The following is a 12,770-nucleotide window of genomic DNA, read 5'->3' on the forward strand; positions in this document are numbered from 1 at the left end:
ATTTTGTCAGGAACCCAGAGCAACCCCAGCATTTATGCTAAGACTCAAGCTCTATTTTATGTATTATAGTCAACTGGAAGAAAATGGATATTCTCCGCCACAACACAATCGTTCTTCATACAGTTTTTAATGAGATTCCACCCAGGGTCACGGCGGTACTTATGTAATTACTCTATATAACTCCACTAACACCTCGGCAGACTGTTTCGATGCACTGCTGCATTTTGGATGGTCTGGGAGCGTGGCCATCACACAATGCTTGGGTGATCAAGGCTTCCCCAATGCAGAACAGCTTTCAGGGATGAGGACAGCACTTGCCTAACATTCCTCAAGAAAATGTTCTGTGAAAAGAAAGGGAGCCTGCAGTTTCTGAGCTGGGTCCTCTTTAGTTGGATAGTGAAGGGGGCACGTGTGGCCAGTATGCAGCTTTACCCACAGGCCACTGAAGGTGGCTCTGCTAAAGCCCTGGGGCAATCCATCAGGGAAGGGCAGTGAGTAGGAGAAGAGGGAAATAGAGTCAAAAATACTGGTTCGCTTCTTTGAGGAAAACTGTAGGCCAGCAGAAAGCCAAATAAAGAAAAAGTGCTGCTGCTAAGAAAGTGGTTGAATCTCGCCTTGGGTAGTAACCTAAATTAGGAAATAGGCCTCTGATCCCTACTTGCTAAAAAATCCCAGCAGCCAGGGGCTGGGCCTTGAAAAGTTCAACTGAGGCTTATGTCCCGTGGGCCTAAGAATGGCTTTCTCCTGTACTTGCAGTTCTGCTTCAGACCAGGAGAGGTGGAAGCCTGGAGCTGACCCCAGGGCCAGCATGAAGTCCAAGACCACAGCCCAGGGACTTGCCCATCAGGCCTGTCCAATGAAGGAAATCAATCAAAAGAATGTAGAGGCAGGGTCTTGATATCTGCTGAGTTCTCAGAGTTCCTAGGAAAGCAAAACTCCACCGCATCTGCCAAGGTAAGTATGGAGGAGGGGCAGGACCACCGCATCACAAAGTCCTCACTCCTGCTCTCGGGGCTTCCCTTCAAGGAAGGCCCAGTCCCTGGTGGTGGAGGTGAGGAGGCGGAATTAGGAAGCAAGTGTTGCTCCTACTTCACAACCAGCAATGACAGGCTTGGCCAGAGAACAAAAGGAATCATCAGTGGAGAATCCCTGCTCTTATGCCTGCTCCATAGATTACTTTGTTCTATGCGGTCAACTTCACTGCTCAACGCCACAGACCATGTTGCTCACTAAGCCACGTAGGTCCTCCTTTGCCCTTTACATACCTGCCCCTCACATCTCATCTCCAGCCCCTCCTCCATAACAACAACAATCATGTCGCACCTTACTACAATTTACATTCCTTGTGTAAACGGAAAGACTGCTTAGCAAGTTCCCGCATTGTACCTTTCATTTGTTACCTTCATGAGTTGTATTCTTTGCACTTACATGTTTTTATGGTAAGACTCTAATAATAATAATACTTAGTACACTTTTAACCCTTCAAAGGGTATTCTCGGCTGTTTCGTGATTTTTAGTCTCATACAAAATTCAGAGACTGGCAGGATGGGCATTCTTCCAAATTTATAAATGAAGCAAAGATAACCACACATGTTGTGACTTGCCAAGTTCATGGCACAGGTGAAACCAGTTCCCAGGTTTCTTGATCTTTTACTCAAGAACTCATTCTATGAAAAAGTTCAGCACTAACTGGGTGGAATGATCATTACAGAAGAAATTTGGCAGAGCTGAACTGCATGTGATGGGAAGAAAGCTACTCAGCCAAACCTTGTCAGTGCCCAGATTCAATTAATTATCATCAGGAAGAGGTCTATTCAGTTTGTGCATTTCTCATCCCTTCCTGCTCTCGGGTTGTCACTGGGGACTGGCACAACACTGCACAGGCTGTGACCCAGGGCATTCTTCTGGGCCAGAGACGCCTCCGTCTGCATGATTACCCAGGAGAGGGAGGCCTGCTGGAGGCTGAATCCCGGAGCAGCTGGGCAAACTCATCCATGTGCTTGGCATGGTCGTTGGCTCACAGAGGCGCTGTGAGAGACCACTCAAAGCTTCCATTTACAGACCCCACATTGCTCAGTTGGCTGTGTGTGCTTCTTGACCCCAAATTCAGGGGCTGAGAGCACAAAGTGAGAATTTGGGGGCCAAACTAAGATAAGTAATAGAAAAGGGTATAAAGATGACTCAACAAAGGTAAGTGGGATTGCTTTTTACTCACCCCAACACCATCCCACAACGTGTGGGACTGTAATAATGTAAGTGGGGAAGGGTAGTTGACTCATCCTGGTTTGCCCTATCTGAACAACAGCTATGACATTTTCCTTAGCATTTCTATGGCATCTCTTTCTACAGAGTCTGGCCCTTACCACATCCTCCTTATCTTCACTTGATGAAATAGCCTTGTATGACTGGGGGTGAGGGTCCACATCCTTTAATAAGACTGTTCCTACCATCCCGCAAGGTGTACGGTGAAATTTACCTTTCTCTATGAAGTCTTTTCTGATTTCTTTCAATTATCTATGATATTTCTTTCCTTTAAAGGCTCAGAACATTCATATCAACTCATGTCTTTTTTTAACAGACATTTGTGCAGTAGGTTCATTTCCCCAGGAGAAATAATCATTAGATTATTATGTTTGTTGGAGGTGGGAACTGTGTCCCACTCATTATTTAAACACCCAGAGGCCTGCCCATAATGCCCTGACCATGGCAAGTGCTGTGTGAGTGCTGTTAAACAGACATGGGTTGTTTTCTGCCTACTTCTATGCTGTGACTTCTCACAGCACCTTCCTGGTGTTTGCCCAGGCAGTCTGACCAGAGTGAATGCTCAGCTGTGGAAGTAACTAAGCAGAGGCAGAGACTTCATCTCTCACGGGTGTGGTATAGGCAAAGTTGGACAAACTGATTTGGAGTTCTAAAATTTTGACTACATGAAAATGAGATTAGTGAATTTGGAGGGGGAGTAATACCTACTGAATTAATGAATAACTGATAAGGGAGTTGGTCATGTTGGTAGGCCAGGGAAAATACCACATATTCAGAGAAGGCTTTCTGGGATGATAGAATTTAAGATGCTCTATGAATCTTGGGAAGAACATTTCCCAGATAAAGTGGGTGTTCTGGTACAACAGGGTCTAGTACAGGAAATGTCTTATAATGAGATCAAATGAATATAGAGCAACTCTGACAAGGAGAGTGCTGTAAAGGCACTGAAACAAGTCTGAAACAGTGAAAATCTGAACAGATAATGAACTCAAAGATGTGTGTGTGTGTGTGTGTGTGTGTGTGTGTGTGTGTGTAGGTGGGTGTTATATTAGGTACAGGCTTTGGAACCAGGTTAGTATGGAATCCTGGCTGCCATGCTTACTAGGTATGTGACACTGGATAAATTACTTAACCTCTCTAAGTTTTAGTTTCTTTATGTTTATCATGAAAATATATATACATCTCCCTGTGAGATTAAATGAGATAAATGATATAAAATGTTTAGCATAGCAGTGCCTAGTCCTCATTCTTTTAACAGCTATTTATTGAGTATCTTGTATGCACTAGATTGAGTATGCTAAGCATTTTACATGGTAAATAATCAGAAAATGGAAGCTGTAGTTATTGTTAGCCAAAGGGACTATACTTCCCCCTTCTGTGTCCCCCACTGCAAATGATGTCTCTTTTGACCCTGGAACTTAGAAGAAAAGATGGCATTTTACTGTATATGTGAGTTCACTTATTTGCCTTTAGTATATTTTGCTTAAAAAAAGAAAACAAACCAAAAATTTGCCCTCAGCTTTAGGTGCACGTAAATGCAAATTAAGTAACAAGAATTTTCTTAAAGTCCCAGCTCTTTAACACAGTCTCTCCTTTGTGCACAGTGGCATAATAAAAAAAACTGAACACAGATCCTTCTTTTTTCTCAGCAAGTCATATTTTGACATGGTACCCAAAGAGACATCTTGAAAGAGACATGCATGGTTATGTGCCCCCTCTCCAGAGACATCTTCTCCTGTGGATGTGAAACAGGCTTTGGCAGCTGCTCAGTATTGTTAGACCAAGGGCAAGTCAACTGCTCTCTCAGGCTTAAAATAAAGTGATCATCTCAAACCAAAAATACTAAGCATTTGACCAGGAAAAGGAAGTCAATGGAGGTCCAGTTATCACGAGGGAATTTTTGTTGATCCTATGAATTTTTCTACACTGAATACCCAAAAGTCTGATTTGTATTTTGGTACGTATGTGTTTGTATGCCTGTATGTAAATGGGTATGTATGGTGTTAAGGAGAAATCACTGAAAGACACCTACTTTGCAAAAAGGGCTCTGTAGGTCAGCAAACCTTAGAACTTGAATGAGGTTTGTTTTTGTTAAACACACAGCTTCTTAACACATTTCATGAGTGATCAATCTCTGGGGAGATGTATTGGTTTCCAATAAAGGAGCAAGTTACTCTTGTACATGTTGCAATGTTTTCCCATGCGTTACTTGGACTCTACAACCAAGAATACAGTATCAGCTTCAAAGACCATTTTCTTGAGGTGTTAGCTATATCAGGGAAACAAGGTGTTTTCAGAGTTTCAGATGAATAATTTGGGACCCATTTGGGGTTCACCTATTTGGGTAGGAGTGTACCACAGAAAAGGCAAAGACATAAGGATTAAGCAACATGCAAACAAGGACTCTGGAAAAATCACTCACAGCTGTACTTATTCAAGCCCTGAGTAAGAAGAAAGGACAGGAAATGTTCACTATTTCGCCCAATAATTTGAATATGATTCCATCACACTTAGACTAGTTCCATTTCCAAAGCAATGCTTGGTTTTCTTTAATCCTGTTTATTCTTAATTAATACAATAATCTCTAGGCAGGCTAAGGTATTTTCTCTCATAAATTTATAAAATCTTAGGAGGGAAATTACTTCAAATGTCAAGTAACTCAAAGGACTCAACCTTGGAATTTATATTTCTATTTTTAATGTTTTAATCCTGACACATTTTCCCCTTAAATCCCTTCAAATATTGAAGGTACTTAAATGAGCTCTTGCACAAACAGCTCATCAGAAGGGAAATCAGAATTTTCTTCTTCATTGAGTTCTTTCAAGTTCAGCTGTTTTGTGGAATGATGTAAAAATAAATAAATAAAATCACACCAATTAAACTACACATGATGTGAGATGACACATTTTCTGCTCAAAAATTTTCAACAGCTCAGTTACTTCGAAACATCTGCTTAACTTGGAAAAAAAATAGATTGAATGACGGAATCTCAAAAGTCAATCAGTCTATTACCCTGCTCTGGATCTTATGAGAACTAAAATATCCTCCAAATGTAATTGCCTGAATTAGTGTTTCTGAACCTTAACTTTGCAATACTCCAAAGCATCAAACAAAATTAATTTTAAACCACTTTCATTTGTCAAGGATGCCACGCAGCCCTTTCTGTGAGTGTGTGTGCTCGGTGCACATGAGACTCCTTCCAAAAAGGTTAGAAATTATGAGTCTACAAATTGCAGGAGAGGAACAGGCAAGTAGGGAATTACTAATGTCATTAGCAGTTGGTCATCATTTAGACAATTTTATATTTAGGATTTTTCTTGGCAACATTGGTTGTAATGTTATTTCATTTCTTCTAACCATACCATCTTGTGAAAATGAAAAATTACCATCATTTGTCAGCCTTTTTTTTTGAGCAGAGTAAATATCTTTCTCCATCATCACCTCAAAAAACTGATTCATATGTTTTGCAGTTTGCCCAGTGTAGGTTCACAAAAACTCTCAGAAATTTAAAAATTATTAATCTTTGTTACAGATATGAAGACTAGGGTTATGTGTCACCTATTAAAGTACTTGTAATAATTTCTAATTAGGTGGCTAGAAATTGCTGAGGAGGGGCTCAAATCCAGGTTCTCTCTGCCAAATCCTGCATTCTCTCCACTCTTCCTTACTGACCTCACAGAAGTGTCATGTTTTTTATTTAGTTTTTCTCTCAGTGCTTTTCAGTTTTGCAGCCCCAAATCAAAGTTACACTCCAGTGATGTACAGTGTAAGCATCACCACCTGATTTGGAATGTTGTACTCTTGCCAAACAGCCTCTTCTTATTGATTATTAATCCAACTACTGTTCTGCCTTGATTCCCAATCATTTTCCAGCGCTTCCTTGTGCTGGCAAGCATGTAAGCACCATTGCTTAGTTAACTTTCCCTCCTTCACACACCCATCATTTACTGAGTTCTTACTGTGGGCGAGATGCTATCTTACTTCATTTCACTTAATTCTCATGTAATTCCACAAGGTATGCATTATTATCCTATTTTACAGAGGAAGAATATGTCACATATTAAGCTATTTGGGATTATTTCCAGAATATATCTAAGAGAATTTGAATTTTGTCTCTCAGGTTTCTCTTTGTCCCATTTATGACATGGTGTGTGTTTCCTTTCGGTAAAGAGGTACTAAATGTCAATCCAAAGAATGACTCACACATGAGGATCCAGATTATCAGACTAACTACTCCTGTAGCTATACTCATGGCTAGCACAGTAGCTGGCACGTAGGTTGCACCTAGAGCCGTTCAAACCTTTGAGTATCATTGATGGACCTGAGTAAAGAGGTAAAGAAAAATATCCAAGGAAGGAAATAAAAAGGCAAGAGGAGAAAAAAAGGGGAGATGGTTTTGCATGTTTCCGTTGCGTTTGAGGTAAATGCTTTTTTAAAAGGAGGGTTTGTTGCTTTTCATTCTGCTAACAAGTTCTTACTGGTACTACTATTACTCAGGTGCCTGTTTTTTCCTGCATGGTGCTCTCTGTAACTAACAGCTACCACTAAGATGACAGACCCAACAGAAACATCTAGTACTGGACTTTGGGCCTCTCTGCTGGCCATTCATGTCATTCCAACTCACAGCTGGCACACAAGCAACACTGATGTCAATACTTCTATCCACTCCCTGAACAGAGTATAAAAGAGGCCTTCTGCTCCCTCAATACAAAGGCTAACTCTCCCCACTCCCAGCCCTCCCATCACAGACTTGTGCTTTCTTACCAATTCAAACAACCTCGAGTGACTATTTATGTAAGAAGTCTCTCTCCTTGGACCTCATAGCTCACTGCCTCAATTCCTCTAAATAGAGCCATCTGTTAGCCAAGGACTCAACATCAAAACATTCTTTGATGAGTCACAATTACTGACAAGTACAATGTGAGTGCTGCCAGAATGATAAATTTAACACTACTCAAATATTCATCATGGACTAAATAAAGAGCCTTTTAGGTTTCAAAAACAAAATATTTTAAGGTTTAAAAAACTGCTTGGCTTTAAAATAAACTAACTACAGTCCCAGTAGTTCCAAAGAAATTGATTGGAATTGAGGTTATTGTTAGCAAAGCTGACATTATGTGCGTGAAAATAATCCTGATTGATTTTAATAGTTGAAATGGAAAACTTTGCAAACATAATAATGAAGTGAGCACAATCAACTGGGAGATTGGACGGAAGAGTTCTGACTTTAGCTGGGACATCAACTGCTTTATCTATCCAGACAAGATGATTACCAAAATCCCTTCCGGGGCTAATACTCCTTCATTCTGTGAGTATGTGATGTAGATCCACGGCCATATAGCTGCTTTTAGGATTCCAAGAGGACTTCATTGATTCATTGATAATAACATCTTCTGTGTTGAGATTCCCGGCTTCTGTGAGATTTTTCCTGCACATTCTTGCTTGTTAAATGGCTTGTAAATATAGTGAATGAGTGGACTTTTTTTCTTTTCTCTGAATGGATTCTAGTTGGCAGGACCTGTTACTTAATACTACGGGAAAGAGCAAGTTACTCAAATTCACACTCACTAAACTTCTTCAGTAAGATGGTTATTTTAAAAAATGAGATCCATATAATAAAAACCAAAGTTCTCCTTTGGTCTGTTTTACAATCAATAAAAAGATAAATTAGGAACATACAAGGGAGCCCTGATAAGACTACCAGCTGACTTCTCAATGGAAACGCTCCAAGCCAGAAGGGAATGGCAAGAAATATTCCAAATAATGAAAAGATAAATTAAAAAGAGCTCAGTAATAATGAGCAGTGGGAAAATAATTTAGAATTTGAGTCCATTGTTATGATGCAAGACTGAGTAGCAAAAGTAGACAAACTGAAGTCTAATACTGTGTTTGAAAAAAAATGTAACCTATGTAAAACTGTCTACCGGCCAAGATGGAGGCGTAGGTAGATATGCTTTGCTTCCTCATACAACCAAAATGAGGACAACAAATTAAAAAAAAATTAAAAACCAGAATTGCCAGAAAAATCAAACTGTATGGAAGTTCAACAACCCAGGAAGTCCAACATCCAGACTTGTAGGAGGGGTGCAGCCAGGGTAGAGAGGATGTGTGGTAAGACAATGGTCCTGGCTGGCAAGGCAGCCACTGGCAGACCTGGTGGTCTCACATTCATGTGTGGGTAAGCTGGAAGAAATAACTGGGGAGCAAGAAAGTCTGTGCAACCCAGGGTTCCAGTACGGGAAACTAAAGCCTCAAAACCTCTGGCTGTAAAAACTTGTCGGGGTTGCAGAGGCAGGAGAAACTCCCACTCTCACAGGAGAGTTCACTGGAGAGACTTACAAGGTCCTAGAATGTACACAAACCCTCCCATCCAGCAACCAGCACCAGAAGGGCCTGACTTGCTTGTGCGTAGTGGGGGAAGTAACTGAAAGCCAACTTAGAGCTGAGCAAGTAGCACTGCTCCTTCTCTGACTCCTTCCCCACACAGTGCCACAACTCAGGGATGTGGGTTGCCCCACCCTGGCAAATACATAAGGCTCCGCTCCTTACAATGTAACAGGCCCACTGAGACAAATGTTGCCCAAATGAAAGAACAGATCTAAACTCCAGAAAAAAAACTAAGCTATGAGGAGACAGCCAACCTATCAGATGCAGAGTTCAAAACACTGGTAATCAGAATTCTCACAGAAATGATTGAATGCAGACACAAAATACAGGCAGTAATCAGAACTCTCACAGAAATGATTGAATGCAGACACAAAATACAGGCAGAAGTGAAGGTTATGCAAAATGAAATAAAGAAAAATATACAGGGAGGCACTTCAACCTGAGTGTCAGCTTGTCACCTTCCTCCCTAAACAACATGAGCTTCAGTACATGCTCCAGTTTCTTCACAAGCTACTAGACCCTGGGCTCCATGCAGTTGCCCAGCTACTGGGTCCAGCCAGCAAGCAGCATGGCCAGCATCTATGCAGGCACTGGGGGCTTGGGCTCCTGGATCTTGGTGTCCCACTCCACCAGGGTGTGGGGCAGCTGGGAATCCAGGGGCCTGGGCAGGGATGGTGGGGAGTCTAGTGGTCATAGGGGGCATCCAGAGCAAGAAGTAGACTATGCAATGCCTGAATGACCACCTGGCCTCCTACCTGGAGAGAGCAAGAAGCCTGGAGGCTGACAATTGGGTACTGGAGATCAAAATCTGGGAACACCTAGAGAAGAAGGGACCCCAGGTCAGAGACTGGGGCATTATTTCAAGATCACAAGGACCTGAGGCCTCAGATCTTTGCAAATTCTGTGGGCAAGGCCCTCATTGTTCTGCAGATGGACAATGCCTGTCTTGCTGCTGATGAGTTCACAGTCAAGTATGAGACAGAGCTGGCCATGCACCAGTCTGCAGAGAGGACATCAATGGGCTCCCCAGAAAGGTCACTGATGACATCAGTATCATTCAGCTGCAGTTGGAGACAGAGATCGAGGCTCTCAAAGAGGAGCTGCTCTTCATGAAGAAGAACCACAAGGAGGAAGTAAATGCTCTACAAAACCATATTGCCAATTCTAGGTTGACCGTGGAGTTGGATGCCCCCAAATCTCAAGACCTCAGCAAAATCATGGCAGACATCTATGCCCAGTATAACAAGCTGGCTCAGAAGAATGGAGAGAAGCTAGACAAGTACCGACCCCATAAGGTTGAAGAGAGCACCACAGTGATCACCTCAAAGATCATTGAGATAGGTGCTGCTGAGGCAACAATCAAGGAGCTGAGATGTATGGTCCAGTCATTGGAGACTGACATGTACTAAATGAGGAATATGAAGGTCAATTTGGAGGAGAACCTGAGGGTGGTGGATATGCGCTATGCAATCCAGATGGGAGAACTCAATGGGATCCTGCTACACCTGGAGTCAGAGCTGCCCCAGACATAGGCACAGGGGCAATGCCAGGCCCAGGAGTATGAGGCCCTGCTGAACATCAAAGTCAAGCTGGAAGCTGAGACTGCCACCTATCACAGTCTATTAGAAGGGGAGGGCTACAATCTTGTTGACACCCTAGACAAGAGCCACTCCTAACAAATCATCCAAAAGACCATGACCCACAGGATTTGTAGACAGCAAAGAGGTGTCTGAGATCAAAGACACCAAAGTTTTGAGGCATTAAAGGCAGCAAAAATGGGGCATCCCTTGGCAGAGCAGGAAGCCAATAAAAAGTTCAGAGTTTATATATGCATATATATATATATGCATATATGCATATATATACACACACACATATACATATACAGGGAACCAACAGTGAAGGGAAGGAAACTGGGACTCAAATTAGTGATCTGGAACAGAAGCAACAATTAAACATTCAACCAGAACACAACAAAAAACCAAGAATTCAAAAAAATGAGAAGACGAGGTACCTCTGGGACAACTTTAAACAGTCCAACATCTGAATCATAGGGGTGTCAAAAGGAGAAGAGGAAGAGCAAGAAATTGAAAACTTATCTAAAAAAATAATGAAGGAAAACATCCCCAATCTGGCAAAGGAGACAGACTTCCAGGAAGTCCAGGAAGCTCAAAGATTCCCAAAGAAGTTGGACCCCAGGAGGAACACACCAAGATGCATCATAATTACATTCACCAAGATAAAAGATAAGGAGAGAATCTTAAAAGCAGCCATAGAAAAGGAGTTACTTACAAGAGAGTTCCCATAAGACTATCAGCTGCTTTCTCAAAAGAAACTTTGCAGGCAAGAAGGGGCTAGAAAGAAGTATTCAAAGCCTGAAAGGCAAGGATCTATATCCAAGATTACTCTATCCGGCAAAGCTTTCATTTAGAATGACAGGGCAGATAAAGTGCTTCCTAGAGAAGGTCAAATTAAAGGAGTTAATCATCACCAAGCCCTTATTATATGAAATATTAAAGGGACTTATCTAAGAAAAAGAAGATCAAAACTATGAATGGTAAAATGATAAACTCACAACTATCAACATCTGAACTTAAAAAACAAAAACAAAAGCAAAATTAAGCAAACAACTAAAACAGGAACAGAATGAACAAATGGAGATCACATGGAGGGTGATCAGTGGGGAGGGGGCAGGAAGACAATGGGAGAAAAGGTACAGGGAATAAGAAGCATAATTGGCAGGTACAGAATAGACAGGGGGAGGTTAAGAATAGTATGGGAAATGGAGAAGCCAAGGAACTTGTATGTATGACCCATGGACATGAACTAAGGGGGGAGGAATGTTGGAGGAAGGACAGGTGCAGAGTGGAGGGGGGTAGAGGGGAGGAAAAAATGGAACTATAATGGCATAATCAATAAAATACACTAAAAAAGAGTCACAATTCTTGCCTTCTAAGAGTTTATAATCTAATTAGACAAGCTAGGAAGAAGGTTAAGTAACAATGGGGATAATTATTTAATATAACAATGAAAGTTATATGATAAATGTATGATCAATTGCCAAATCAAAAGTAATAAAAACTGAGAAAAGGGAGATATATAGTCTAGAAAGATTTAAAAAGACTTCTTGGAGGAGGAAGGGTTAAGGCTGATTCTTAGGGACTGATAAAACCTGGGCAGACGGGGAAATAGGGGTATTGCATTTCAAAAGGAGTAATGGGGAAAACACCCAAGTTTCTTGGAACTGAAGGCTTGAGAACACAAGTGGTTGAAAATGTAGCTGATAAGGTAGGTTAGACACCAAATGTTGGAGACTTTGAAGTGTGGGTTAATTGAACTGGATTTAATCCCATCAGCAGTGGGAACCCACAAATGGTTTTGAGTAAGGGGGTCATGTGACCCAAGCGGTATTCTAGGAAGATTTCTCTGGCAGTAAGCTGCAGAAAGATTTCAGAGGGTCAGGGGAGGCAGGAAGATCAAATAGGGATTGACTATAGGAGCAGCTCTGATCTCTAATGGAAGGAGAAAGAAGAGGAAGATATTTCAGTTTTGTTCTGATACAACAGATTTGGGAAGATTTGGAGTGGGTTCTGATTGGAACTGGTTTAATTAAGAACATATTTGGGATAAATAAAGCACAAACAACTTTGAATAGGTTTATAGCTCAATTAATACTTACTTAAGTTACAGTTTTATATATTTTACAGATTATATAGTATTTTCAAAAATATTCATTCATTCACCCTCATAACACTTTATGAGCTGGATAAATTTGGCATTATTGCCATTTTTCAGATGTTGAAAGTAAATTTTGAAGACCTACAGTAACTAACATAAGGCTACACTGTTAGTACATTTTTGGGCTGAGACCTGCATATAATGGGGGTCTGATTCCATATTTCGTGCATCTGCTATTTGCTGTACTCACCTCAAAGAAGTTTTTCTTTCCATTTTGAAAGTCTATTGTTTTAAAAAAATTAATGGAAAATTTCAAAAATACCCTAAAACAGGGAGAATAGTATAATGACTCCCACATACCTAACACCCAACTTCATCAATGATAAACTCACAACCAATCTTGTCTTATCTGAACTCCACCTACCCCCAATTATTTCAAGCAA

General features: G+C 41.1%; 1 protein-coding gene and 1 pseudogene across 5 annotated transcripts in view; one reads left to right on the forward strand and one right to left on the reverse strand.

The window, feature by feature from the left end:
* The window catches only part of FRMD5 (FERM domain containing 5), a 286,582-nt gene that overhangs the window by 70,776 nt on the left and 203,036 nt on the right, over positions 1-12,770 (reverse strand). The window lies entirely within an intron of this gene.
* Positions 9,125-10,413, forward strand: LOC119054101 (keratin, type I cytoskeletal 18-like; annotated as a pseudogene).

The sequence above is a fragment of the Artibeus jamaicensis genome, unplaced genomic scaffold (genome assembly GCF_021234435.1).
Source record: "Artibeus jamaicensis isolate MK-2021 breed Jamaican fruit bat unplaced genomic scaffold, CSHL_Jam_final contig_1132, whole genome shotgun sequence".
Taxonomy (NCBI): Eukaryota; Metazoa; Chordata; class Mammalia; order Chiroptera; family Phyllostomidae; genus Artibeus; species Artibeus jamaicensis.